The sequence below is a fragment of the Lissotriton helveticus genome, chromosome 10 (assembly GCF_964261635.1).
Source record: "Lissotriton helveticus chromosome 10, aLisHel1.1, whole genome shotgun sequence".
In the NCBI taxonomy this organism is placed as follows: Eukaryota; Metazoa; Chordata; class Amphibia; order Caudata; family Salamandridae; genus Lissotriton; species Lissotriton helveticus.
In genome coordinates this window covers 473,530,625-473,558,523 of record NC_136071.1, presented here as the reverse complement: position 1 = coordinate 473,558,523, position 27,899 = coordinate 473,530,625, and the positions used below count along the sequence as shown (strand labels likewise).

The window sequence follows — 27,899 nt, the reverse complement described above, 5'->3', positions numbered from 1 at the left end:
CCTTGAACGAAGCTTTTTAAACCTGAACTCTTGAAATTTTATCGTACTGTGGATTCTTTTTGTCGTTTATTGGTCTTGTGGTAACTCTATATAAAGAATAACATATTTTTATATAAAACCTGCGTGGTGTCCATTTGTAGTGTTGTCACTGGGTTATTCTATGTGGTCATAACTGCTTAACTGACATCGCCTCTGAAATAAGCCTTGACTGCTCGCGCCACGCCGCCTTGAGGGTGAGCAGGGGTTATTTTGAGAGAGTAATTCCCTTGCCCTGTCTAGAGGAGAGGGTCCCTGATTGTCACAAGTCCTACCTGTGCCAACCAGAGACCCCATATTCTAACAACAATGAAGCTGAATACTGATGCTAGTAAGTTTTATTGTTCAATTATAACTGGAGTGCTCAGCAACGTGAGGGGAGTAGCCATTCACATAATCCCCAATTCGAGACAAAATGCCTGATTGAGAGTTTGCGGACCAGGTTACTCTGTTACAAATGTGAAAGATATCCAATCCACCGTACTACGAGCCCATTATATTCTACGGCACTTGTAACACAGAGGACGGGATATCCATCATGTTTGTGAAAGAGTAACCCATCCGCCAAAGTCTATATCAGGCCCAAACTCTCACAGTCCTCATACACTGCCCTTGCACACAAATACAATTATCTCTCTACGATTGTGCAGCTAAGTCTTCTATATTGACACAGGCACACCTGACTCATGGAAACTGATAGACACCGATAGCCAGTTACAAACTTACGGTGCATGACCCTTACCTTGGAGTCTTCTTTTTTGAACCTGGTGTATGATAGCGATTTTCTTGTGACTCAAGAATTGGGTCCATGCATAACTAAGACCTCTAAGTTGGACGTTTTTACCCGCCCTGTGAACTGCAACTCTGTTCATTGTGACTTGAGAATTGCATACTCACAGCTTCTAATAGCGGTTTGGACCTTTGAATTACACAACTGATTTAACTCAAAGTCAGGCATAACTCAGGATTTAGTCACTTGGTTAGAAATAACCCTTCTTTTTAATGAGTCACCTATGACTCATGAATCTTACATATTAGCCCTGAGGAGGTCATTGTCCGATGTAAAATGATGAAACACGTGGTGCATGTGATAAGGTAGATTTTCAACTATTAGAGAAAGGGTGAAAAAAAAGGCTTCACCACAAACTTTTACAAAGATAATTGTTTTTTCTTGTGTGTACAGTCTTAAATATACATTCGATCCACTTGCTTCAATAAATGATGTAATGAAGGGAACAGCTTACAGGAATCTTTTTGACCTCCAAGGAGTAGAATGACTAAGGACCCGATGTAGGTAATCCCAGATTACCGATTCTTAAATACCGAATCATACCGATTCGGTATTTAAGAACTGGCAATCGGGATGTAGGTAATTTTACTGAATTAATTACCGAATCGGTATGATTCGGTAATTAATTAATCAGTATTTACCGATTCTGTAATTGCCATTGACTCCTATGGGCCTTGAGTCATTTACCGAATTTACAAGGGGGACAGGGTGTCACTTTGACACCCTGTTGCACCCCTCTATTGTGCACTGTTCAAAAAGCAAAAGAAATGCTTTTTAAAGGGTTTTCTTAATTTACCACCAACTTCTAGTTGGCGGTAAATTAAGAATTCTAAAACCCCTGTAGCACTGATTACAGTGCTACCTACATGTCAAAATACAGATTCGGTAATTATACCGAATCTGTATTTTAACATGCCCCTACATCTCATTTTCCAAATACCGGTCGGTAATGGCCGAAATTACCGAATTTCGGCCGTTACCGACCGGTATTTGCCTACCTATATCTGGCCCTAATTGACTTCTGGGTAATACATTTACCATAACATTTCTTTGATTTTATTTAATTAGGTTTAGACTAGGCACAATGCACTTTTTGGTGGCATTCCCTACTTAAGAAGGGTGGACACTGACCCCCCTTCTTGTCATTGTGATAATTATTAACCCCTTCCGTGCTGCCGTCGGCCAATGGCCGACGCGGCCCTGCCCATTTTGCAGAAGTGCCGCACTGCCGCAAAATCGCGGTAGCGGTAAACGGGTTATAGCAATCCACTGTACATTTTTTATGTTTTATGTGCTCTTAACCACTGTGAGAACTGTATCACTTCTACTTTTGAAATTGCATAGCCTCAGTTCCCTTAAGAATGGTTTTAAAATCTTATATTTGATGGGATCTCATGAATTTTGCCTAGCTGTTCTCAATTTGTTTAGGGAGCTGTCAGCATTAGGAAGCTTTACAGTCAGTGGGACTTTTTAAAAAACTGGTATTTGCTAGCTGTTATAATTTCATCACGTATCACTGCACTTTTGAACTTTTTGTCAATAATAACAAACTTTTATTCTGTAAAGGTTCCTTGCAAAGTTTTAACATTTTTGAATTGTTGTTTGAAATGTATTTGTGCTGCTTTAATGATTCACTGAAATCGAATAAACTTTTATGAATGACTGACTTTTGAGAACCAGAGTAACATGGGATAATATTTTACTCAAAGGTATCTTAAACATAGGAAGAATTCTAGCGCTCTGTAGATCAAGACAGATGATACTGCTTACATTTAGGAATGTCCAAACATAAACATCTTGTAGACATTCATACATAGTGCCCAGACACAAAAGGTAATGACTCATTTAAGAAATGGCCTCTTTTTACCTGATCACCTTCAGGGACTGAAGCTGCTGGTTTTTCAACCCTGAAAGTGTCGGGAGTCCTGCCAAACAAGTCTCAGAGCCTGTGCTTCGACCGTTAAAAAGGTATATGTCTAATTGGCTCACCACAATTGGCTTATGTTAATTTGCTTATGAATGCATAGTATATGGCATCAGATGTACGCAGGACCAATACGTTAAACTGTCTCTCAGGAACTGCAGCACTTAATTTGCCACCACGAGTGTGACAAAGCAAAAGATCACTCACAGCCTGCCATTACCAGCTGGCTGTTCACGCTGCTAACTCATCTATGCCATTTAAACCAATGGCAAAGCCAAGACCTTACTTTTGAATATTTATAAAGTATCCATAAAGCAGACCCTAAGGACAGGGTGCTTGATATTAGAAAGATGGGCATGTGTTTTATTGAATGTACATGTCCTGGCAGTTAAACTCCTGCATTGTCTTTTTTACTATATAAATGCTAGTAGCTCAATAGTTTAATATGAAGTTACAAGGTGACATCTTAGCAGTGCTTACTTCTGAATTGGACTACTCAATGATGGTACTGCAAGGTATCAAACAACTCTTTGGATTGAGCCAGACTTGTTCTAGGTGAATTAAATGTAACGTAACGTTTGCACAAATGGCAACTTTTTAAAGTTACCACTTAGTTGCTTAAAGTTTCCAGTGACAGTTTACAGTTGTACATAAGCTGCTGTCCTCTAGACAGCCTTCTGCCCTCCATTGGAGACGTGTGAACAACTCTCAGGAAAGAAAAAGGAAATGCCAAGGGTAGAGGTGTGCCCTCCTCCTGGCAGTGTAGCCAATTTGTGTGTGAGCACAAAAGGTGTGCTTCAAAGGGGAAGCTGCCTTCGAATGGCAAATGGTAGTCGCTTGCATGAGGGGCTGCCCTTTTCTTTTAGTAGACAGGTTGTCCTCTTGGAAAGAGAGGAAAAAGCCATTGCTAAACAATTTTTTTGCATGGGCGTGTAGCTTCAAGGTATCCACACCTCTGGGTTGGTTTGGGAAACTCCACACATCAAGAGAAGGGTTCTGTCATGTTGGGAGTGACAAAATGTTGCATTCTGGGTTAGCCAAATGCCACAGTTTGCAGGAAGTCATCACTTGGCTGGAGAGGACCTGGTAGCCCTTTGGCTAGTACTGGCCACAGTCCCGAGAGCTTGAAACAGGCATACAAGTGCCCTCCCTGGCACCTACTTCTCAGATCACATTTGTAATGGAAAGAGAATCAAAGACAGACAGCCCTGCTGTTCCCTAACCCCAGCAAAGGAAGGCAGCCCTAAAGACTGGACTGTACCACTGCACCTTGTTTTAGCAAAGAAAGGATGGTGCCTGTGCTGTCCTGATAAAGGAAAAGTAATATCTGAGCCCCCAATAGAGAAGGTAAGTCCAAGAGCCAGTTAGCATGAAATTCCCTATTAGAGCCACTGGGCCACAAAAGCTGAGAACTGGAGTGAAGGCTGTTTTAACTGTGGGGTAACTGCTTAAATTTACACTATTGGTCCCTGTGACAGACTCTGTTAGAAATGGGGGTCTCTAGTTGGCAGGTTTCTACCATGTCTGTGGAGGGACCCTTCCTTCTAGCCAGGATAAAGGAGTTAAACACCTAAAATAACCCCTTCTCACTCCCTTAGTAGCTTGGCACGAACAGTCAGGCTTATCTCAGAGGCGATGTGTAAAGTATTTGCACATAAAACACTCAGTAACACAGTGAAAACTCTACAAAGGGACACTAGACCATAAATATAAATATAAATACCACTTTCTAGATCTCACTTTATTATAGCTTTTTGCACTTGCAGTAGCACTTTATTGCAGGTTTTTGCACTTCTTTGCAGTGCCACTTTATAGATTGCAGATTTTGCACAGACCCTTCTTGATAAAATTGTTGATTGTATTCCCTTTCTGTGGTTGATGAATTTTTTCGCCTCCTCCTAATTTTTGTGTCTCATGTCTGATAATTTTTTTTTTAAGCCTTTTAAATTATTGAAATGATTATTGAAAATGAAAAATGAAAAGATGTTCTGTACCATTGATTATCCATTGCTATGTTCAATAAAAAATTATTTAAAAAAAAATGGTCACTACACCAGTTTAGAAGCCAACAGAACAACAAAACTCCAACATGCGCAACTCAAAATATGACTTTTAATAGGTTGTGACCAATTCTGTCCGTAGATCTATATGGATGTGTGATTTGTAAACAAAGTACTTCAAATGCGTAAAAATTCAAAACGCAAAACAGCAGCAGAGGAGGGAAGTCTCGGAAAACACTGTGATGCATCAGTTGCTAAGTCATTGGGGAGGCAATGCAACAGTTCTGTTTCACACAGGAGAAGTGATGCATCAAATCTGGACTATGGGGCATAGTGATACATCAATTCCAAGACGGTTCTGGTTGGTGGGTGCTGCATCAGAGATGCACTCGAGCAGTCAGGCTTATCTCAGACGTGATGTGTAAAGTATATTCACATTAAACACACGGTAACACAGTGAGAACCCTACAAATGAACACAACACCAGTTTAGAAAAATAATGTATATTTATCTAAACCAAAGAAGACCAAAATTACAAAAATCCAACAGGCATAACTCAAATGATGACTTTTATTGGGTTGTAAGCAATTCTGTACATAAAACTCTATAGATGCGTGATTTTTAAACAAAATACCAGAAATGCGTCAAAATCTACAAGGCAAAACAGTTGCAGAGGAGGCAAGCATCAAAAAACATAGTGATGCATCAGTTCCTGAGTACTTGGGGAGGCTATGCAATAGTTCTGTTTCTCATAGGAGAAGTGATGTATCGAATCTGGACTGTAGGAGAAAGTGATACGTTGATTCCAAGACAGCTCTGATCTATGGGTGCTGCATCAGAGATGCTTAGCGCACAGGTGCGATGTGTAAAAATCTGGAAAGCACTGGAGATTGAGGCGAGGGGGTCAAACGCTGTCTTGGTTTCTTCAGCCGCCATCCCATGATGCGTCAATCTTGACTGTTGCACAGCTGGACATGCGTCGTAGTCAGTATAGTGGTCTCAGGCTTCGGAGACGGTGCCGTGGATTCGGTGTGCTGCCGTTTTTCAAGCCGCAGGCAGGCACTGCATTGCATTTTTTTAGCTCCACGGCTGTGGTGCGTGGAAATGTCTCCCACACAGCAGTGCTTGATGCTGATGTTTTCTTGATGCTTTTTGCAGCAGGAACAGCCTCCAAAGTCCCAGAACTGGAATTGGCGCCACAAGGCAGGTCAGAACTCCCAGCAGTGAAGTTCAAGAGTGCTGCAGGTGAAGTCTTTGTGTCTCTGACACTTCTTAATAGGAGTCAAGCTCTACATCAAGCCCTTGGAGAACCTTCTCAAGCAGGATACAGCAAAGTAAACGTCCAGTCATTTCTACTGACCACATACAGAAGCAGCCACTGCAGGCCAATCCAGCAAGGCAACACACAGCAAAAAGGCAGTACTCTTCCTGCATCACTTTGGCTCTTTTTCTAAGGTGGGTCATCTTGATCTAGAAGTGTTCTAAAGTTATGGGATCAGACCCCACTACTTATACCACTTCCAGCCTTTGAATTATGCAGGCTTCAAAGAAGGTCCCTATTGTCCGCTCACCCTACAGGTAATGGAGACAGCATTGTGAAAGGCAGACACAGCCCTATTCAGGTGCAGATTACAGCTCCTCCCGCAACTCTAGCTCAGGAAAACTCAAATGCCTGGTGATGAGCCATCAGAATATGCAGGGCACACCTCAGCACCCTTCTGTGTGACTGTCTAGAGTGAATGCACTTAACAGCCCCTGTAATTCTAAATCAGATGTTGATTCCACAGGCAGGCAAAGGCACAACATTGTAAAGCAAGAAAATTCTCACTTTCTAAAAGTGCCATTTTTAAACACACAATTTAAAAACCAACTTTACTAAAAGATGTGTTTTTAAATTCTGAGCTCAGGCAGCTCTAACTCCAAATTTCTAGCTGTTTCCAATGGAAAGTTAGACTTGTAAAATGTTACCAGGCAGCTCCAATGATAGCCTGTGGAAGAGCTAGTGCACTAGTGAAACACGAAATTGGCAGTATTTCCCTATAAGGACATATACAACATACTACTACATATCCTACCTTTTATATACACTGCACCCTGCCCATGGGTTTACCTTGGACCTACCTTAGTGGTGCCTTACATGTAGTAAAAGGGAAAATTAGGGTTTGGCACATGGGGGCAATTGCCAGGTCGAAATAGCAGTTTAAAACTGCACTTAGAGACACAGCAATGGTAGGCCTGAAACAAGTCTACAGGTCTACTTACAGGGCTGGACTGATTACCAGGTGGTTTGCTGTGCTGTCAAGCTGGGAGCTGATTTCACTGCGGTTGGGGCTGATTTAGTTGATGGGACCTGTATGTATTTCTAAATAAACAAAGCAAAATAAATGATTTTAAGCACACACAGGTCCCCATCAACAAAATCAGCCGCCAGCTTGGCAGCACACCTAAACTCTCGGTAGCCAGTCCGCCCCTGGCTACTTATCTGGGTGGCACAACGAGTGCTGCAGGCCCACTAGTAGCACTTGATTTACAGGCCCTGGGCACACACAGTGCAATGTACTAGGGACTTATCAGTAAATCAAATATGCCCAACATGGAGAACCAATCAGAATTACAATTTACACAGAAAGCATATGCACTTCAGCACTGATTAGCAGTGGTAAAATGCCCTGAGTCCTAAAGCCATCAAAAACAGGGTCAGAAAAATAAAATACCAGGCCAAAAGCAGAAAGTCAAGGGATAAAACTGCAAAAAGGGCCAGATTCTACAGACTCCTTGTTGGAGTTGATCCCCATAAAAGTGCCCTTATAGTTAATTTTGAAGTCACTTGTTAAGGCTAACAAACTGAGATCTGTGGTATTTTATGATTTATTACATTATATAAAAAAAATTGATTTATTGTTCCGTTAAAAATTCACATCTCCGGAATCCTCAGGTGGAGGTGTCTACTTAAAGATAATAACACAACCTATTTTTATAAATTGGACTAAAGATTTTATTGTGTAGCATTTTCTTATTTTTCAACTGTGTTGATACTTTTTAATGTTTTACAATTGTTGATTTGATAAAGCCTCACTGCTCTGAGCCACAGCTACCAAGTACTGAGCTACGGTTTTATAAATTAACCTGACTGGAACTGATAAGGAATTGTGCCTTTATTAGACAGTGAGGTCGCACATCCACATCATATAATAAACTACAATAAGTTGATTTCCTCACACCCACCATGGGATAATTATTTATGATGAAATGTACAACAAAGATAAAGTTGTTTGGTTTATAATGTAGTAGTGAAGTAGTAATGAAGAATAATATGCATTGTATAACCTCATTCAACTCGATTACAGTAAATCGCACCTTTATAGAAATTGCACTATTGTCTTTTTATGACAATCTTTTGGAGAAGAATGAATATTCAATTGTTGAGGTTTCTACATTATACGAAGCAAATTAATCTAAGTGATGGATTTAGATTTTATAGAATTTGTGCTTACGATATTCAGGTTTTTATTTTAATTTGGTTTTTCTTCCATGTTCAATTTTATAAATTGGTATGAAATTTAAAAAAAATATCAGAATATACAGTGAGGCTGATAATGACATGTAAATTGATACTTGTATAGCACACTACTCACCCACAAGGGTCTCAAGACGCTTGTACAAGCACCGCTGTGGAACCCATCCTGGCTTTCCCTGTGAGGTGTCCACTCCTGGGCACCCCCAAGGTGGAGGCCAGGCATCCTTAGCGTTGTGGGGGCCGTTGTGGAGATTAAGCAAACTATTACCCAGAGTTGCAGAGTGGGACTCCATGATTGTAATAGGCACCGAGGCGAGAATTATCAGGTCCGTGGAATTTTGAGCCCAAGACCCGCCAAGGCGGGGATTGAACTCTGGTCCCGGGCTAGACCTCTGCATCAGGGTCTGCCGCGCTCTAACCATTGAGCCACACTTCTCCACCATGTTGATCTTATCCTTACCTGAATTGGCAGAAAACATTATCGCTATTAGAATAACTTTGATTGTAATGAACAGAACCAAGAACAATCAAAGATGGCCATGAATTCTTACTTTGATTTACTTACGTCTTCTGTTTTAATGACCACACGAGTTAACCGTTTCTTTCTCTCTAATTGCGTTGTGTGCAATTACACTGGCTGAAGTCTGGCCTCTAGTTCCACTGGCAGTATTGCTGGTGGGCATACTGGCAAAATATGTAATTTCCTGTATTTGTGTAATAGTGTTTTAAGTCGAATTCGAATACATTTTAGAAAGAGTGATTTGGAAATGCCTGATTTCTTGAAAAAGCAAAACAAAAGTAGGTGGGTCAAAGTGTTTTTAAACCATAACAATAGTGAAGGTCCATTGTTAACGTGCTATTCTTATTTTTTAGATTCTTCGGCAACAGATGAGTTGTGAAACTGAACAGCTAGGGGTAAGTGAAATAAGCAAATTTCTACTCGGACGAGTTCCTATATGTGCGAGATTATGTATCATACATTAATGGTGTATGGACTAATTAGTACTGATGGAATACACACAGTAAAAGTTAACATAAGTTATGTTGCAGTGTGAAATGTATTAAAACAATGTCCTTTGCATTGCGTTGTGGATTCAGAATTATTGATTTTAGAGTTGGTGTTTATGCTATTTTGCAATTTAACGTGTGTATAGAGTATCATTTAGTAATTAAATGCACCTTGGGCGTCCTTATGTTTTCGACGACAGGCTTTTCTTCCAACCTTCAGCATAGGTACACATTGAATAAAATGACAGGTCGGGGGCCATTGAGACATATATTCTAGTGGTATTTGAAATGTGTTGTTTGCTTCGCATGATGTTCAAGAATTAAACCTGGTGGTGAAGAATCAGAGAGAAATCTGCCAAATGTACGTGAATATCAGTTTCCATCACAAAAATGTAATGGTCAGCGGTAGCCTTTGTTGAAAGGGAGCAAGAGCCAACATTTACTTGCATCGCTAACACAGTGGAGCTATGAGGACCCACACTCCAGTCAGTTCACCTTCTTAACTATAGGTACGGAAAACAGATATTTCTGAAAATTAAAAATGCTTTCTCTAAACAATCAAATATTTATTTTATCATCTTCAGTGCTGGGTGTGTAGCAGCTCTTTTTTTTAAACCGGAACAATAGAAAAGGACATCTACACCTTTCAATAATATTTGATTCTATCAATTTCATGTTTAATTTAATTAATTTTATTTTAATTATGCTGGCTTGGCTTTGTGTAGAAAGCACAACAGATGTTAAATGAAATTGTCGTTCATCTATGCTTTGTTGGTTCTGCTAATTAATGGTGTATATAAAATTATGATTCGCTGCCATATTTATAATGAGTACTGTAGTTATCAATGTGTTATGTGAGCTGATGTTTGGATTTTTGTGTGGTAATACTGTTATATGCAATGGACAGTAGAGTGCATGGGTTGTCAGTCTTTGTACAAGTGGCACTTCAACACTATATAAATGCAATTACAATACAATACAATACAATACTTACAAACACTAACCAGCAATGTTTACTTTTTTGTGGCATTGGCTGCGCAATAAAATATGTTAATGATTAAATAACTGGACCACCTAATATTCGAAAAAAACATCATTGTTTTTCTTACTCATCCTTTAAAAGTAATCAATAGCTGGAAAAAATGGGGGGTGCCAGAGATTGTGCACCAAAATGGCTGCAGTGTGAGAGAAAGCTCCTGCGGCTGAATTAGAAACCTGCTTGAAATGCCTCATAAACCCCGCCCAGAGTGCCGCATTGACAGACGGAGGGTAACAAACCTCCTGCGGCACCGAAATTAGCCACCCATGACCCACTGCTGTGCACGAGGGTTATGATACAGACCAGAGGTAGGACACCCAGAGCCATAACATGGGGACCTCAGTGCTGGTAGGTCAGGTGGAGCCTGGGGGGGGGGGGGGGGGTGCAGATGCCTTGCTGCTCGAGTGATGTGTTGGAGTCTCTGGCAGGCTTCGGGGGATGGCCAGACCAAGTAGTCACTATAAGCAATCTGGCGCGAACCAGGGCCATGATCCTTGCACCTGGCCAGTAAGCTTTGAACACTAAATTAATAAGATTTTGTGATGAATGGAAAGTCTGTCTCACATGGAACACAGATAGTGAGAGACAGCCCTGTGTGAAATGACCGTGTCTGAGGCCTGAATTGCAGTTTAGCACTATGAGGCCTGGTGTTTAATGTCTTTCCTGAGGAACCTGGGATTCGCATATATGCATTATGCTTCCTTGTTACCCATGCCGCCAAGAACATCGCCCCATTACTGAGCATGGGGGAGGTGCAGGGCTCCACTGCTGGACACTGCTCTACAGAGTGGCAGGGTGAGGTTTGATGGTTGGCAGCCCCAGAACTCCACGTTGCTCTTAGGTTCCCCCTACATTATTATATTTTCTACTTTTTTTTTTGTCGGCATAAACCTGTACTGTGGGGGCTTGTGCATGACCAGATCCATGTTAGCTCTATCAAGTCACATGTCTCATCATTATGGGGAAAGCATACTGTAAACAGGCAAACATAACTCCAGTTTGAATCCAAGAACGTCGTTGGGTCACAGCGGAACTCAATTTTCTATTCTGCGCAGCTAAAATTTACATGGGCGGGGAAAATCCACATATTCATAGACCCTCAGATGGCAGAACTCCCGAATAGGTTAGTCCATAAAAATGGGAACAAACTTAGGGCCTCTGACTCTCACGTGCAACAAACTCTCAGTATTGTTGATTGATACCTTAGGATACTAAATGTAAATGTAAATGGGGTTTAGTGTGGGAGGAGGGCAGGAACAGGGGTTTATCATCAAAGTTCTATGCGTAATCATCCAGTGGTCACTGAATGAACACTTAGAAACATGGGACGGGAGACATACCCTTTTATATTGTAATTGTAAATGATATTTATGTAGCACTTACTACCCCTGACGAGGCGTTTGACCACTTTGCTGTGAGTAGCACTAATCTGAAGCACAAGATAAGAGGTAAATAGATAGTAAGTTAGTATTTTTTTTCCTTCTTCTATGTTCTTTAGTTATGTTAGGTAAATGCTCTTGATTATCTTGTATGTTTAGTAGAGTGTATAGTAAGGATAGAATGACGGCAAAGGAGTGGAAAGGAGAATTATTTGGTTGTTTTTTTGTAGGTAGTTGTAGTGTGTACTTAATAGTTGGGTGATGTGTGCAAAAAAGAAAAAGAGGGGAGAGTTTGGGAAGGATGTGTGCGAGTTCATCATTGATTGAAAGGTTTGGGGTGAGCCAGTGAGAGGAGGGATTAGACAAAGGTTGAAAGGTGGAAAACATACTTTTTTTTTTAATCAAACTGAAAGTAACTTAGACATATAAGTGTACACATGACACATGGTAAGGTTTTATTGCTTGGAGAAAACTGCTCTATGTAAAAAATACCCATATGCGAATAAAGCATTATTTAACATAGTCTGATGTGCACAGTTATCTAGTGGATATGTATGCACTTTTTGGATTTTGAGGCATTCAATTTGGATTTGGAGGCATTCATTTATGGTGGCTCAATGTAATCCATTGGCCCACAGCCCAGAGGCAATTGAAGATTTGTGATGTTCCAATGTTCTATATAATAACATGGAGCAACAAATGCAGGCTACATATAGGGTTACCGATATGGAACAGAAAAATAAGCTTATGGTGTGAAATGTATGAGGGCTGACAAGTCCCACAGAAAACTGTCAGATAATAGCTAACTCCATTCAGAATGGTGTCAACATACAGTAGTTATAGGTGACCCATCTTATTTGGGTCCGGGGAGCTAAAAATAGCTCAATCTGGAGCTCCCACAGGTCCTTTGACTTGTACTCTGCATATGCTATGTTAGTGCCAGTGCTCATTCGTTGAGGAGTGCCATACACTCATATTCAATAAATTGCATACCCAGAGGGATGGTATTTGATATGCAGGAGAAGACTTCAAATGGCGAACGTAGTCTTAATAAACTTTACGGCCTGAATCCTGATGACCCTTGACTTCTTTGTGTCAATCATCATTAAAAGTATGCAGCTGGAGCTGGCTTCCCTTGAGGTGGGGATCATAATTTGACGATGCATCTGACTCTTGATAGCAAAGGCAATTGGGATACGATACAGTCCAGAGCAAGGGAGGCACTACACATAATTTTGTTTCAGCACAATCTGGTGGACAATTGGAGATTTCAACACCTGAAGGCTCAGTACTACATTTGTCACAAGTCAGCTCACAATTCTTCTTCTAGACTAGACCATTGGCTTGGCACAAGAGCCGTGACTAACTAAACTCGAGACATTCAACACCTTCCATGCACATTCTCCGATCACTTCTCCGTAACACTGACAACAACACTACCAGCCCAGACACACACACCCACCACACAGATTGTGGTGCCTCCATTTCACTATGCTGTTGGATAGTGCCTTTAGGGAGAAGATTGGACAGGATTTTGTACAATACTTGACACCAACACTCACCCACTCAGTAGACTCATATGAGGTACTCTGGGAGGCCTTTAAGGCAGTAATTAGGGAGAAATGTAAAACCAAGGACAATTCCATAATAAAGAATACATCGTAGTCATTTAAAAGAATTGGAGGGCAAACATAAACATTTGAAACGTATAAACTTTACACAGGGCATTGTAAAAGTATTGTGTGACATGCGTATGAAACTATAAGAGTAAAGAGGCGAAGCATTCAGGGAAATTATATTCCTTAGCACGTATGTAGTTTCACGTACATATGCTCATGAAGATAACGTGAAATATTTTAGCAAAGCTCACTAGACTATGGTGGGCAGCATCAACAGGGGTCTTGCTAGAATTCGAGGAGGGGACAATGCACTATCAGCCAAAAGCTGTAATAAAAGGGATCATGCAATATTTCTGATTTATTTGAAAAGAGAGATGGCCATACTACTCCAGGTATAAACCAGTATTTGGAAACAGCAACATTGGCATGGATTAAGAGTACTGAATAGAAATGATTATGCACCCCAATTACATTAGCAGAGATTCAAAGAACCATCAAGGACTTGAAAAACAATAAGACACAGGGTAGTGATGGCTTCAGAAGGGACTTCAACAAGGATTATATTGAAGAGTTCACGCCTATTTTGCTAAAGGTCTAGAAAGAGGCATGAGCTAGAGGTTGTTGCCACAGATGACACAAGAGGCTGTTGTGGTCATGCTCCTGATACCTCATACACCTAATAAGTGCGAGTCATATTGCCCTTTATCGCTTATTAATATCAACAATAAAATTCTTGTTAAATCGCAGCCAGATAGATTTCGCAAGTGCATGGTTGGGGCTACCAGATAAATCTGGGTTTATCCCTGGTAGATCAACTGCTGACTTACGGACACTATTTGTCACTAAACATCAAACAGACTCAGACATTAAGGTAGTAGCCGTATTTTAGATGTCAGCAAGACTTTCTATTCTATCACATGGCCATTCCTCTTCACCTTGTTGGGGCTGGGCTGAGGCGAGGTGTTTCTGAATATTATATATACTACCCATAGCTCAGGTGAGGGTGAATGAGATGTTGTCGAATAAATACTCATTAAGAGCACTTAAAACCTGGCTCTATAAACAAGCTTATCATTAACTTAAACACACACGTAAAATCTCCGGATCACCCCCCGTGTCCTTTCCACAGCGCCAAGAAACCAATCGGTGTTAGTGCGCTCAATAAGTTTTTTTTAACATAACATAACATAACATAAGAGGGGCATATGACAGGGTGGCCACTGTCACCAATATTGTTTGCTTTGGTGATGGAGCCACTAGCAAGCTTACTAAGGGAATTTAATGGTGAGGGGGGTATTGAGCTTGTTAGGTATAGAATACTCTTGTCACACGAATAGCATCATGCTCTCAGTCAGAAATCCCAAGGACACACTCAATCCCAACATCAGAGAAATAATAGCATATGGCCCATGGGCTGGCCTTACCATTAACTGGGAAAAATCCATTATGATACCTTTGACTGAGGGCACCAATGCTGTTTCATCGGATTACCCCATACAGTGGAGTGTGGACATGGATAGATACATGGATGTACAGTACCAGTGTGATACAGACACACTGTATCACCACATTATGAAATGGAAAAGGGTCTGGTGGTGCCAATCCCATTAAATGTGGCTGGGCAAGGTGAAGTTTGACAGCTACTGTAGAGATTGATGCCATGTACTCACCGTTGATGACATTAATTTATAACCCACGACTGAAAATGACTGGTGAACCTGCAGCTGAAAAAAAGACTATACAATAGACAACTCTGAACTCTGGGAGATATGTATAGTTCTGTAAAATATTTAATATTACAGGAGTATAACAAATGCCCTAGACATATACCATCACTGACCCACACAGTTTGGCAATGGTTCCCAGCTTATATGTAGGAGACAGATGAATTGAAATTGCTGACACACAATTTTCACACCAGATTGATTTCAGTTATGTATGCCATGATCATAAAGAACATGCCGAGACCAGAGATCCAAAGTAAGGTGACAGCCATCTGGGTGCGAAATATGGGAGACAAAATATGGACTCGTTCCAGGGACATTTGAGGCCCCTGAGACACTTCTTATTGGTGAGGGAAGGTGGACCTACTGGTGATTCTGAACAAATGTTAGTGGACGAGCCATTATATACAGAATGATGCATTGACTCTGTACCTATGTGACTTTAAACTAAGTAATACAGTACGATACCTGATATAATGCTTTTTGCCCAATTCGACTGTGACCACTCCATTTATGATTCATACTTTGATTGTTACAACATGAACGATACCAATTTCAATGGTTTGGCTATTGATGAAATGGTTCTAAATAAGTGGATCAAATAGGTACAAAATTAGCACAAATTCGGAATCAAAAATAAGCCTGTGTTAATTCGAAAAATAAATGGAAAAATAAAAAAGGTATCAGATGATGCCACTAGCTGTAAAATTGTATTCTCTTCTCATTTTTAGCTAGCAGAATGGGCTAACCAACATGTTGTAGAAACTAATAAAAGGCATTTTGAGGGAATTATTTACAAGCCCATTGTGCCGCCAGGTGTCACTTTTTTTATTTTTGCCCCTACAGCGCAATGGGCTTCCCCATATTTACAAGGCCATGTGAAGTCACCCTGCAGTCACCCTGCATTACTTTTCATGGCCTTGTAAATATGTTTCCGTTTCGCGCAAGTCTCTGTGTGAAAGGGGCGTCCATTGGGTGTTGCTGTGTGTGTTCCCACGCAACATCCAGAGAAGTTGGTACATTACCAGATTTACAACATTTTTTAAACCTAATAATGGGTCATAATCATATGCCTCCCCAGGGGAGGCTTAAGGAGGCCCAATGAGGAGAAATTCTTTTATTTCTTCTTGTTCTTTGCTTTTTCTATGTGTGCTGAATTTTGGAGCATGTATGGAAAGAAGAAAACACCTTTAATGATTGTTTTTGGTCAGGAAGGTATCTCTTCCTGCACAAAAACATCCCCTCAGCACAGGCACCCTTGCAAAATGATGCAAGGGTGTCTGTGCTGGCGTACAGCTGCTGTTTGTGCACCTGCGCAGGGGAGAAAGACAGGAATGCATCATATCTTGTTGATAAGGTGCTTTCCTGCACTTTTATTTTGACACACAGCGGCACAGCAGGAAGACTTGCTGCACTGCCGTGCATCAAAATATTGTAAATGAGGCCCTGAGAGTGAGCATGGTCAATGTAATGTTGACTACTGTGAGAGTAGTGCTTGTGAGCACAGCCACAAAAGAATGCATGGCTTCTTCGTTTTGGTATTTCATTGTAAATATGGGAACTTATGCCCAATTTTAATTTAGAAAGCATAATGAGTCCCTTTTGCTCTTCAATAAAGAATTAGCACATCATTTAGGGTTTTGTGGTAACTGAACCTAGCCACCTGTCTTTCATCTCCCACATCAGTCCAATAGGATAGAAAATGGCTGTTTCCCAATGGCGGAACTGTCACCAGCTCGTTATCAAGAGAACAATCCTGATTAGCAAAGCCAGAGGACTTGGCATCGGAAGATCCAACCTAGAAAGGATGAGGCATTCCAAACCCCTGTCTGCTGTCTTGTTGGGCCTATGTGCGGCCACCTTATATATTATGGCAGTCGTGGGTAGGAAACGTGCAAAATGTTCATCCACACGCTGGTAGACAATTCTTGAGGCATCGGAGACTCTTGTCCTTCAAAAAAAGATCCCATCATCAAGGGATAAGCTCTAATGAAAAGCAGCTTAGACGTCATGGCTTAGAGAACAAGTAATCACCTTTTCTTGGGGGGGGGTGTTTTTTCTTGTTTTCTTGCTGAAGCACTGTTATTTATGAAGCAGAAGTTTCTTTGTCAAATGAAAAACAATGGGAGTACTGGTTTGACTCACCAAAACACCATTGAAGACCGTTTCAGCATCCAAGAGGCATTCCTGACACATGTATTTATGGTAGAAAAGGTAGGTTAGGGCTTGTCACTTAGCATACCATGTTTTTCCAGTAATGACTGCACCTGTGTAGCACTACTCATGCACAAAAAGCAGTAGCAAAAAGCTCATCGCATTCAAAGCAATGAGCTTTCTACCTGCTGTCCAGAATAGTATTAAGTACTGTTGGAATTTTGTTATTAATTTTGAAGAGGGTGGCCCCTACACAATATTTTTAGACCAATGCACAGCTATGCTCACCCCAAACTCTGATAGCTACTACACAAGTAGCAGGCATGTGCCAGGGAAATGTGTGTGAAGTACAAACAGTAACAACAGAAATATGTATTATGGAAAAAGGCAGCAAAATAACTAAAATGAGATAAGAATAACCTAAGTTATGATTTGTTAAAGTTTTAGAGCGAAAAACACCTACAAAAAGTAAATAACCATTTCAAAATATCAGTTTGCAGCATAATTGCACGCCTACCGAGATAGAGCAGCGATGAATACGCTAAGTGTATTGTCCTAGTCAAAGTTATTACCTTTGAACTACTTTTTTCCAGAGGTCAGTGTCTTCCAGCAGAGTTCAGTCCAAGCTTGAAGAAAGTGTGTGTCCTTTGACATCAGGAAGGTCATTGCAAAGCTCCAGATGAAGCTGTTGGTTATGGCACCAAAAGCTCCAAATGGGACAAAGATGGATTTCATAGCAGCAATGATAACTTCACCACAAGGATAGATTTGCTGTCTCACCCCACACCAAGGATTTACTTTCACATTTTGTTACTTTTATAGTTCTCAAAATCCTCCAGCGGAGCAATGCTGTACACAGTCAGAGACGGCATACTGCAGATCCGTCTGATTCTGTTTACAGCACAGCAAGAAGTTTCAAGCAGGATGCATATTTTATTTTGCCTGCCTTAGGTTATACCACCCTGTGCCAAGTCTGAGTACCTAATCCCTCTCCTCCAGAGGTGGAGGCAATGACCCACGTTTCTGCAACCATTTGAAAAGTTATTTCTGGTTCCCCAGGACAAGATTCTAGGCAACAGTCATGTTTCCAGCCAGGTATTTCTGTAGTGCCCTGTCCCCTGTGGTCAGCCGGGCTCTCTTGGAGTAAGGAGCCTTTATATTTTTTGATGCGGGAGCAGGTAAACAGTAGGTCAACCATCTGGCCCTTACGGACCTGCCCCTGGGTCGCAGCAGGAGTAAAGTGTCCTTGACTCTTCATTCTTTCAGCAGTGCCGCCTTCATATATAGTCTTCCCAGGTCCGGACTGTTCTAAGGTGGTATTGGTGAGGGGCAAGCCTTACCTTGTACTCTGTCCATTGATTAGAGAAATCTCCTACCAATCCAGTCAATTTTCCCACCCTATGCCTACTTGCATTTGCAGACCCTCCTCCTTCTGTATCTTGCTTTTCAAATTCACAACAGCCTAAAATTCGAAATGGCTAACCACTTCTTCCACCAGTAGTTCTTTGGTTCTCTCTAAAATACTCCCCCATTTCAATGAGATATACTCCATTTGTGAAGGCCAAGAACTATTTTCCCCAGGGGAACTGGAGGCAGAGCATTTAGGAGGGCGTTGGGAATTGTGTCAGAGCAGATACTGTCAGCTCAATTTGGGATCTCAAATCAAAAGGGATAGTGTAAAAGCTCTCTTTTGCTCTCCCAGCTGTTCCTGCACCTCTTCTCAGTGGCGTAACGAACCTTGATGGCCACCCCTGCAGGGTACGTGAAGGGGCCCCCTCCGGACTCAATCTAGAGCTCCCCAGCAGAAGTGTGGTGCTGACGGGGCCCCCTTGAGGGTGTGGGCCCCCCCACACCGCGGGGGCTGCAGGGGCCTGTGTTACGCCCCTGCCTCTTCTGTTACCTTAAATTGTTTTTATAAAGCGCTCGTATGCCCCCGAGGACATCTTGATGCTTGCTCACCACAGAGATGGTTAATTCCTGTTACAAAGCCAACTGTTGAATAAACCCCAGACTTCCTGGACCCAGAGGCCAGGTGGTTGTTCTCTGAATAGCATGGCTGTTCACCGCAGCCAGGAATGAGCTATTGGGTTTTAGAAGCTTGCAAAAATCTGATTTTGCCATTAAAACAGATTTAGAAAACCAAGTGGTAAATAAGTTTAACTCATTTTGCTAACTTTTTGTAGGTGGAGATATAAATAAAGGATTTTAGTTATACCTAGGCCCTGTGTTCCCTCTAAGGTGCATGCCTGTGGGTCCATGCAGAGAGAGAGAGAGATTTATCATTAGCTGAGGCCATGAAGAGTGCACATTATCAATATTTTATCAGCCATAAAAAAAGAAGAAAGGTGATCTTCACAAGCTGTGTGGAGAGTAGACTGAAGCAATCAGAAGCTGGAAAGACAGAAAATTCAGAGAACAGAAATAACAGTATATTGTATTGATGTTGTCACTGCTTACACTTTAGTCATGTTCTGTGCCCACCATTTTGTAGTGCTATTGTGTCTCTCTTGACTGCAGAGCTAAGGGCTTCCACTGTCGCTAACCAGCAATTCCACCCACTGGCCTCCTGAATGTGGGTTGATTACTCACAGCCATAGTTTGATACAATGTGGAAGCACATATTATTGCTATGCGAACAAAAATTAGACAAGCCTCATCTGCTTTCCGCATTAATATGTGCACCGTCCAGTATGCTCTGAGCTTCTACGCACTTACCCATGCAACTTCTGATTCTAATCCTACCTATCTTCTCTACTATGTGAAAATAATTTTTCACATTTTGTTGGTTGCTCGAGTTTGGAGAACATGTTTTGAAAGTTTGTATTGAGGCAATAGAAACAGTAAAATATACCAAAGTCCATCTCGCGAACTTACACCTACTGAAATGTCATATTATCATGCTTCCTTGCAGTGCTAGATCCTGCTTTGTTTGCATGCTCATTTTTCATATCTGCAAGTTGAAGCTCAGCAAAACAGTAAGATTAAGGGCCATATGTATGAAGCAAATTCGCAATCGCAAAGGCCTTTGCGAATGCGAATTTGCTAAATGGTATGTATAAAGTAAAATCTGGTGCAAAATAAGGAATGGCAAAGTTTGCGATTCCTTATTTTGCAATTGCAATTAAGGAATCGCAAATTTTGCGATTCCTAAAATGCAATGTATGAAGCAAAAAAATTTGCAAAATGCCCTTAAGGAATCGCAAATTACCACCAACTTCTAGTTGGTGGTAAGTTGCGAATTCCTTGAAAAATGCACATTTCAGCATTTTTCAAAGTGCCATGTGACACACATACATGCCCCTAGGGCATGTATGTGCGCCACATGTGCACCCATGCATATTTCAGGGGTGCAACAGGGTGTCTTTTGGACACCCCTGCACCCTTGAAATTATTCTCAATTTGCGATTTTCAAATTGCGAATCGCAAAATTGAGAATACCTTCCCATTCATTCCTATGGGCCTCCTGGCCCATAGAAATGAATGGGAAAGTATTCCTTAATTGCGATTCGTAATTTGCTATTCGCAATTAAGGAATACTAAGAATTGGCTAAAAAATGCGAATTTGTACATGCATACCAATTTGCGATTCTGAAATAGCGATTTCTTAAAAATCGTTATTTCAGTATCGCAAATCGGTACCTTCATACATATGGCCCTAAGTAAGAAATAAACATTAAGTTAAGGATTCATTAAGCCATTGTTAATCTACTCTTAACATGTCTTTTGGTAGAACAAGAAAGTGTATTAAATGTTTGATTGCTCTTACTGCACAAACCACAGTGATATAAATCCATATTTTACAAGCATCATAAAATCTTTACACTATTTCGAATTCTATGTGAAATACAGGTTTAATCATTATAGTGCCAGCTACCAAACCACTCTGCGTGGCTTTAACATGGTGAGGACCTCTAGGACTATGCAGCAAAATCATCTAAGTTATGCAGCAAGGTTATCTAAATTATGTAAGAAAAAGCAAATTATGTGACATTCTCTGGCAGTAGTATTTTCATCCATTTGAGCTAGAAACAACATTTATACAGATCATATTTAAGAAGAGGTTATCATAATAAACTACTCCATGATGAAACTGAGAAAGTAAATTCAATTAGTAGAGAGGAAACCTTATTGGCACCAAAGATTGCACACAAATAAACACTAGAAACAAAACAGAATGTATTACAACACCGAATCTAGGCCAGAAACAAATAGGGAATATTATGTAAATGCTGGCAAGGTTTTACGGTGGATAATCTGATAGGACAGATTTGCCTAATAGACTCATGAACACATACAATATAACTCATTATTTACACGACTCACTAGTATAAAGTCATTTACTGCAGGCAGAACAAAAAGAAACATGGCTGATGTCAAGAGGAGGATTTTGGAAGTGTGGTTCTTGTAAAACATGTAATATGTAGCCATTGTAAGAAAACTTACACAGTGACATATTTTAGACAGAAAACATAGAACAATAAAGCAGATAGTTCATCCAAGTCATCATCATCAAGCCAGAGTAATAGATGGTAACAGAGAACCTAGAACACTGTTCAGTGGGAATAGAAAACATGTAACAATGGTCCTTGTGGGGTACCTAATAAAGTAGACAATATATTATCAACATTGAGCCAGGTAAGGAAATAGGAACAACATGACATAGAACAAGTTTGAAAAAATTTAGCATTTAATATATCGTGACCATGCTCTGGTGATCACACAGTGCAAGTTTGCAGGAAGGAACACTGAAAGTGTGTATAGTACAGAAAGGCAATGGACCACATACATAAATATCATATAATTCTAGTAAGTAAGACTAGGTGAAATATGGTGAGAGGTTGGAACATTTAAAAAAAAAACATTATTGAGCAGAGCAGAGAACAGAAAGATAACAGAGCATTGGTCATCAGGGAGAAACCACACTCATATTCCCAAATGTGATGCACATATATCATATATACATTAACACATATATCATATATACAATTATGAACTGGAACTCTTAAGACCAAGATCTACACATCCTCAAATAAAATGAAACAGAGAGTCCGGAACACCCTATGTTCATAAGCGTCAAGAGAGCCATTAATTACATCTTCCGCATCTTAAACTACCCTAAAGTGACTAGTGCCAGGCGATTGTCGAGAATACGAATAAAATCAATTGGTTCATCAGTAGCTTCTTTTTCATTTACAAAATCTTGTCATTATTGCTACAGTACAAAACTTTTTTCCTTATTTGGGGTTTAAAGTGCAATGCATTAAAGTGCTTAATTTTCTATAGTGCAAACGTGCTAAAGTACTAGGATTCCTGTAATAAAGCCAAATTGTCAAATAATTTCCAAACCATTGCAAACCTTTTTGTTGCACCAACCCGTTTAGCATATGCTTCCTAAAATCTCCTTATTCTTTCCATTTTATTTACCCATTTATGGTAAGATGGAATCTCTTCCGATCTCAAATTCTGGAGAATTAATGAGCGTGCTACTATAGAGCAGATTCATATATACGTCTTCTCAGCTTTGGTCAAATTTGACCAAGCTTTAGAGAGTCCAAAGAGAGCCACTTCTGTCTCAGGATTGATCTTTTTTTAATTGACAGGCTCATTGCTAAAACAATGTTTTTCCGAAAGGTCTCAAGCTTCGGGCATGTAAAAAATATATGAAGCCAATCTCCCTCGCCTTGGGAGAGACATCAAAAGCATTTATTATCCACTTCCGGAGGACATTTGTTTAGCTTTTTCGGAGTATAATAAGCCTGCCATCTTGACAAGAAGGCCATCCATTATTATTGGTATCCTCAGACAAAAGCTCTACAAACCTGGAATAAAGTGTTGATGTTAGATGTTGATGTTTCAAATAAGACCATCACCCACTCTATCTTTGTCATGCTTCACCGTCAGGTCCCATCCTAGTACTAAATCCCAGAATAAGTTTGACCTAGTTAGAAAGAGGACTTAGATCATTCTTATTCTGGGGTGTATTCTAGAGATTACAAATACCTAGTGGCTACCCCATTATACCTTTATTGTGGGGTTCACTGGTAAGAATAAACGTAAATAACAATGTGTGTTGTGGATGCCAGTGGATGTAATTATCCAAGCAAACCATGAACATTAGATCCTGAGCTAGAGAGAAACAGGTCAGTTCAAAATATCAAGTCCAAATTTTGTACGTTGTTTTCTCGTTTTATTCTTCTTTAGTCTTTTAGTAGAATCAATCCAATCTTCACACGTACAAAAACAACCGCTGCCAACACGTGTTTCGTCAAGGTCATCAAAACCAAACGACTTCGTCAGGGTTAAGCATGCAACATATGGCGTATTAATCAATTCCAAGGGCGTCCTGTCCTTCCAAGAAAAAAAGTGTTCGTGTCCCAAATATCCAGGGACTAAGTCCTTGAGAGTTCCACGATAGGGTGATTACCTCCGAGTGCAGAGACCGAACAGGAGCGGGTTCCCCAGTGTAAAGCGGCGTGCTGACCTTGACGAAACACGTGTTGGCAGCGGTTGTTTTTGTACGTGTGAAGATTGGATTGATTCTACTAAAAGACTAAAGAAGAATAAAACGAGAAAAAAACTCACAAAATTTGGACTTGATATTTTGAACTGACCTGTTTCTCTCTAGCTCAGGATCTAATGTTCATGGTTTAACTGTACAAACGTGGCCCCTTTGGAGTCGCACTTTGTTTGATCCTGGTTGGGTGACCAGTATCTGATCCTTTTTGAGCTTACGAAATATTGTTTCTTGCTAATAATTTCTTTCTTTCCAGCGCAAACCCTCCCCACTCACCCGTTCTCCTTTGTGTTGTACTAATTATCCAAGCATCCTTTGTGTAGACATGTTTCAGATGTCTGATACAAACCAACTATGGGTCTATGACTATTATCAGGACTAATTAACAATCTATATCAGTGTTTGTTATCTCTCCTTTCCCAAGCAGTTTGGTAGGTGTGTAGGATAAGGATTTAAGTTTAAGTTTATTAATCACTATTTTAGTTAGTTAAAACCATTACATGACATAAGCACACAACATTAACCATTAACCAATCAGTTAAAAGAATAAGCCCGTTCTAAAACATAAGGTCACTTCAGTGAATTTCCTAATTAATTCAATGTACACAAATAAAGTGCTAGTGCATGAACTCCTCAATAATGAGCCTTAATACTACTTAAATGCAAATGCACAGCAGATAAAACTGGAGAAAGGTTCGCATATTCCTGAATAAAGTCACTTCAGTGAGTGTCCTGATTAATTCAAGTATACACAAGGTAAAGTGCAAGAGTGTGAGCTCTTCGGTAAATGATCTTGATACTACCTGGAAAGCTGATCAGCAGATTAAACTGAAGAAAGGGTCACATATTGCCAGAATAAAATAATTAAAAAGTTCAATTTTCTTGCTAATCACTTAAAATGACTCTACATTTAGGTTCCTTAGCTGAGACGGACAAACAGTTCTTTTGCATAGAAATTACAGATGAAAAGGGGAAAGCATTTAGGACACACTTGCTCCATTTGCGACCACTTTAAATTGTTGCTCAAAAGTGGTAATACATTTTGCCAGGTATGCTATTACTTTGGGGCTCTGACCTTCCAAGCACATCAGCAAGGCTTGGCAGCATGTTCTTACTAGATTAGCATTAAAGAGATTGCGTAAAAGCGGTCTCTGCGCCGGTTGCAAAACAGGGCATATGCATGCAATGTGCAAGAAAGATTCGTCTGACTTCTGACACAGCCTGAATGAGGGAGAAGCCTGTTTTGGGGATGACAAGTACTTGAGAAGGGCGCCATGCTGTGCTAGTCCTTGCTTGTGGAACCCAAATTCTAACCAGATTTGTGTTGGTGACGTGTATTGTGGGAGATGAAATAGCAGGCGGCAGAGATTACACTTGGTGTTTCTAAAATAGACTTAGTTTCACAGGAAGGCTACTGGTAAGACAGTGATTGGTTCAGTTTTGATTTGATTGCTGTCAGAGTTGGTTTTCAAGTTAGGGTAGCACATTTGCTGTGTATTGTTTGAAAGCCGGCAATCAGTGAAGCAAGGCAAGGGTTTGGAGAATTTAGATGGAGCCTGGGAGGGTGGCAATTATTTAGCCAAACCCCAAGGTATTTATAGTTGGGGCATCGTTTTACTGCACTGCTTTCCAGGTACCATTTGCCCTCCTTTTTGTGCTCGTTCCCAAAGATGGCTATTTTAAAATGTGTCTCAATTGACTGTCATCCGGTTTGTTACACAGTTAAGCAAGTTTTGCAGACCAATGTGAGTTAAGTTATTAAGACCTATATCTTCCACATATTGCAGTGATGTGAACAGGTGTTGATCCAGTTTTGGGCTCAGATCTGATTTGAACAGATTGAACAATGTTGGTGTAAGGACACTGCCTTGTCTTAAGCCTTGTCTTGATAGAATTGTTGTAGTTAGGCCCTCATTTGTGCCCAGGCTAGCCTTTCCCAAATAGAAGAATACAACAGCTGTAGTGTTTGCAGAAGGTTAACTGGGATGTTCCATGATGCCAATTTATGCTACAGCAGATTCCTGTCAACATGTTCAAAGGCTTTTGAAAAATGAATAATGCACATGTAGAGCAGTTGTTTTTTGTGAGTGTATTTCACAAGGTTGTGGGTCGTGTTTGAGCAAGGATGGAAACCTGTTCAATTGTGTGAGAGGTGGCCTGATTCCTCCACCCAGTTTTCCAATTTCTGTAATAGGATGATGGTGAAGATCAGTGTCTAATAAGGCAATCAAGCCATAACTGTCTGGGGCTGAATAAGGGCCTTTTTTAAGATTGAGTGGTAGATTGACCCCCGCCAAGACTCTGGCATGTAATTTTCACGAAGGCAGTAGTTGAATAGTTGGTAGAGTATTTTGCTCAATAAATCCAGATCATGCTTGTAGATTGAGGTGGGAACCCATTTCGACCAGGTGCCCCATTGCCTCCTATTTTCTTCCTTTGCTCCGTGATAGTGGCTATGGAAAAGGCAAAAACTGGAATGCTTGCCTTATTGTTTACACATTGCAGGGCTAATGTGTTGCTGTGATATAATATTCGAATGTGTGCAATCCACCTTTGTTATGGGAGGTTATTGCCAGCAGCACAAGCGGGCCGTGTTCTAGCTGATTGATCAGGACCGACAAAGATCAGTAGTATTTTGAATTGCAGACTTGTACAATTTCAATCCAGTATTGCTTTTTCCTTGCATGCTTTGCCTCCCAAATACCTTTCTTATATTCCTTCCTGATCTCTAAATGTGGGAGAATGATATGCATACAAGTGTCGCTTTGTCTTTGCAGCTTTGCATAGGATAAGGGAAGCTCATAGCATGTTGGATTTCTTATCAGGACCAGTACAAACATATATTACTGTCTCTTGGATAGAAACACAAACAAAACCTATATTGATGTACAGTTCTTTTCCTTGTTTCTGTCTAGTTTGAGCAAGGGAAATGTTATGTAATTTGCAACTATTAACATATAGAGACATGACGCATAGTGTGCAAATTGATGAGTTGGGCACACAACAGTGCAAATGTAGGCGATGAAACCATGACATATGCATGTTAATTATCTCTCAACCTGAGCCTACAATTTCTAGACTCTCTTAGTAATATGGAGTGGAAATACCTCTGCAGTCAAAGACTGAACGTGGCAACATAAGTAAAGTCAGTAAAAATCTCAGATCAGCTAGGAAATTACCCACAAAGTTCCACCACACACTCATTCACCCCTTCCGCTATATCGTCAAGGAATCTAGGCCATCACTGATCTACATATTCTTCGCATCTTCTACAGAACTGTCCATAAATCGTGCCCAGATACCTGATATACTTTCTAAGCCTGACGCAGTACAGCGCAAGTCCGGGATACGCCCACTGCAGACACGTCACCACCCTTGTATGTGAGATCATGTGTTTTACTGTTACTTGGGGTATTTTAGTCCTGCAGACTACCTTCTTTTGTGGTAGGATGGTCATCTATATACAGCTCAAAATATTGGAGCAGGGACTCTCCAAAGAAAGTTTTCCTACAGGAATTTAATAGCATATATCATAGCATCTAATATGAAGAAATAAAGCAGTGCAACTGTTTGCTAATGCATGTATATCCATAAGTTTAGTGACAGAGTTTAATGACTATAATGAAAGATATGAGTGAGTTTTTTTTTGTTTTATTGTTACACAGATGTTATGTGGTGGGACGAAATGATAAGTAGATATGGAATACATGTGCTCAGACCTAAGAATAACTCAATTGAACACCATCTGGGAACTCAAAGTAGAAGCAATGTGACACAGTTGGTTGAGTTAGAAATTCATGCAATAACATTAATTCCAAAGAATATCACTATTCACTCCTATTATTTTAGTTTTTAGGCAGTACACCACATCACTATTCTCTCTCGAGGAGTGTTTGGATGTGACTTTTCAATAAACATCCATTCAAAGTCATCTTGAGCGTGATTATGGTTCATAAAATAGGTAGTCATTTTCGTTGTTTTTTGTGTTAGTGCAGAAAATTGGTCTGTCCATATAGTCTCCCAGGATTTTTAGCATTTAACTACCTGTCTTTTGGCTTTTACTGTGGGCAAGTCTCACAAACTGAGTCTCACTAATGGTAAGTTCATGATATATGGAGTGATAGCTGACAGTGTCTTATTTTAAGGTAAGGTCGCTGCTGCACAGCAAAGGTAAGAGGCTCCAAGCTATGTCTCT

General features: G+C 40.4%; 1 long non-coding RNA gene across 1 annotated transcript in view; it reads left to right on the top strand.

The window, feature by feature from the left end:
* LOC144785340 (uncharacterized) overlaps positions 1–27,899 on the top strand; it is a 4,610,862-nt gene that overhangs the window by 4,544,851 nt on the left and 38,112 nt on the right. The window contains exon 14 of the long non-coding RNA XR_013601832.1: positions 9,141–9,182. This is a non-coding gene — a long non-coding RNA (uncharacterized LOC144785340). The remainder of the gene's footprint in view (positions 1–9,140; positions 9,183–27,899) is intronic.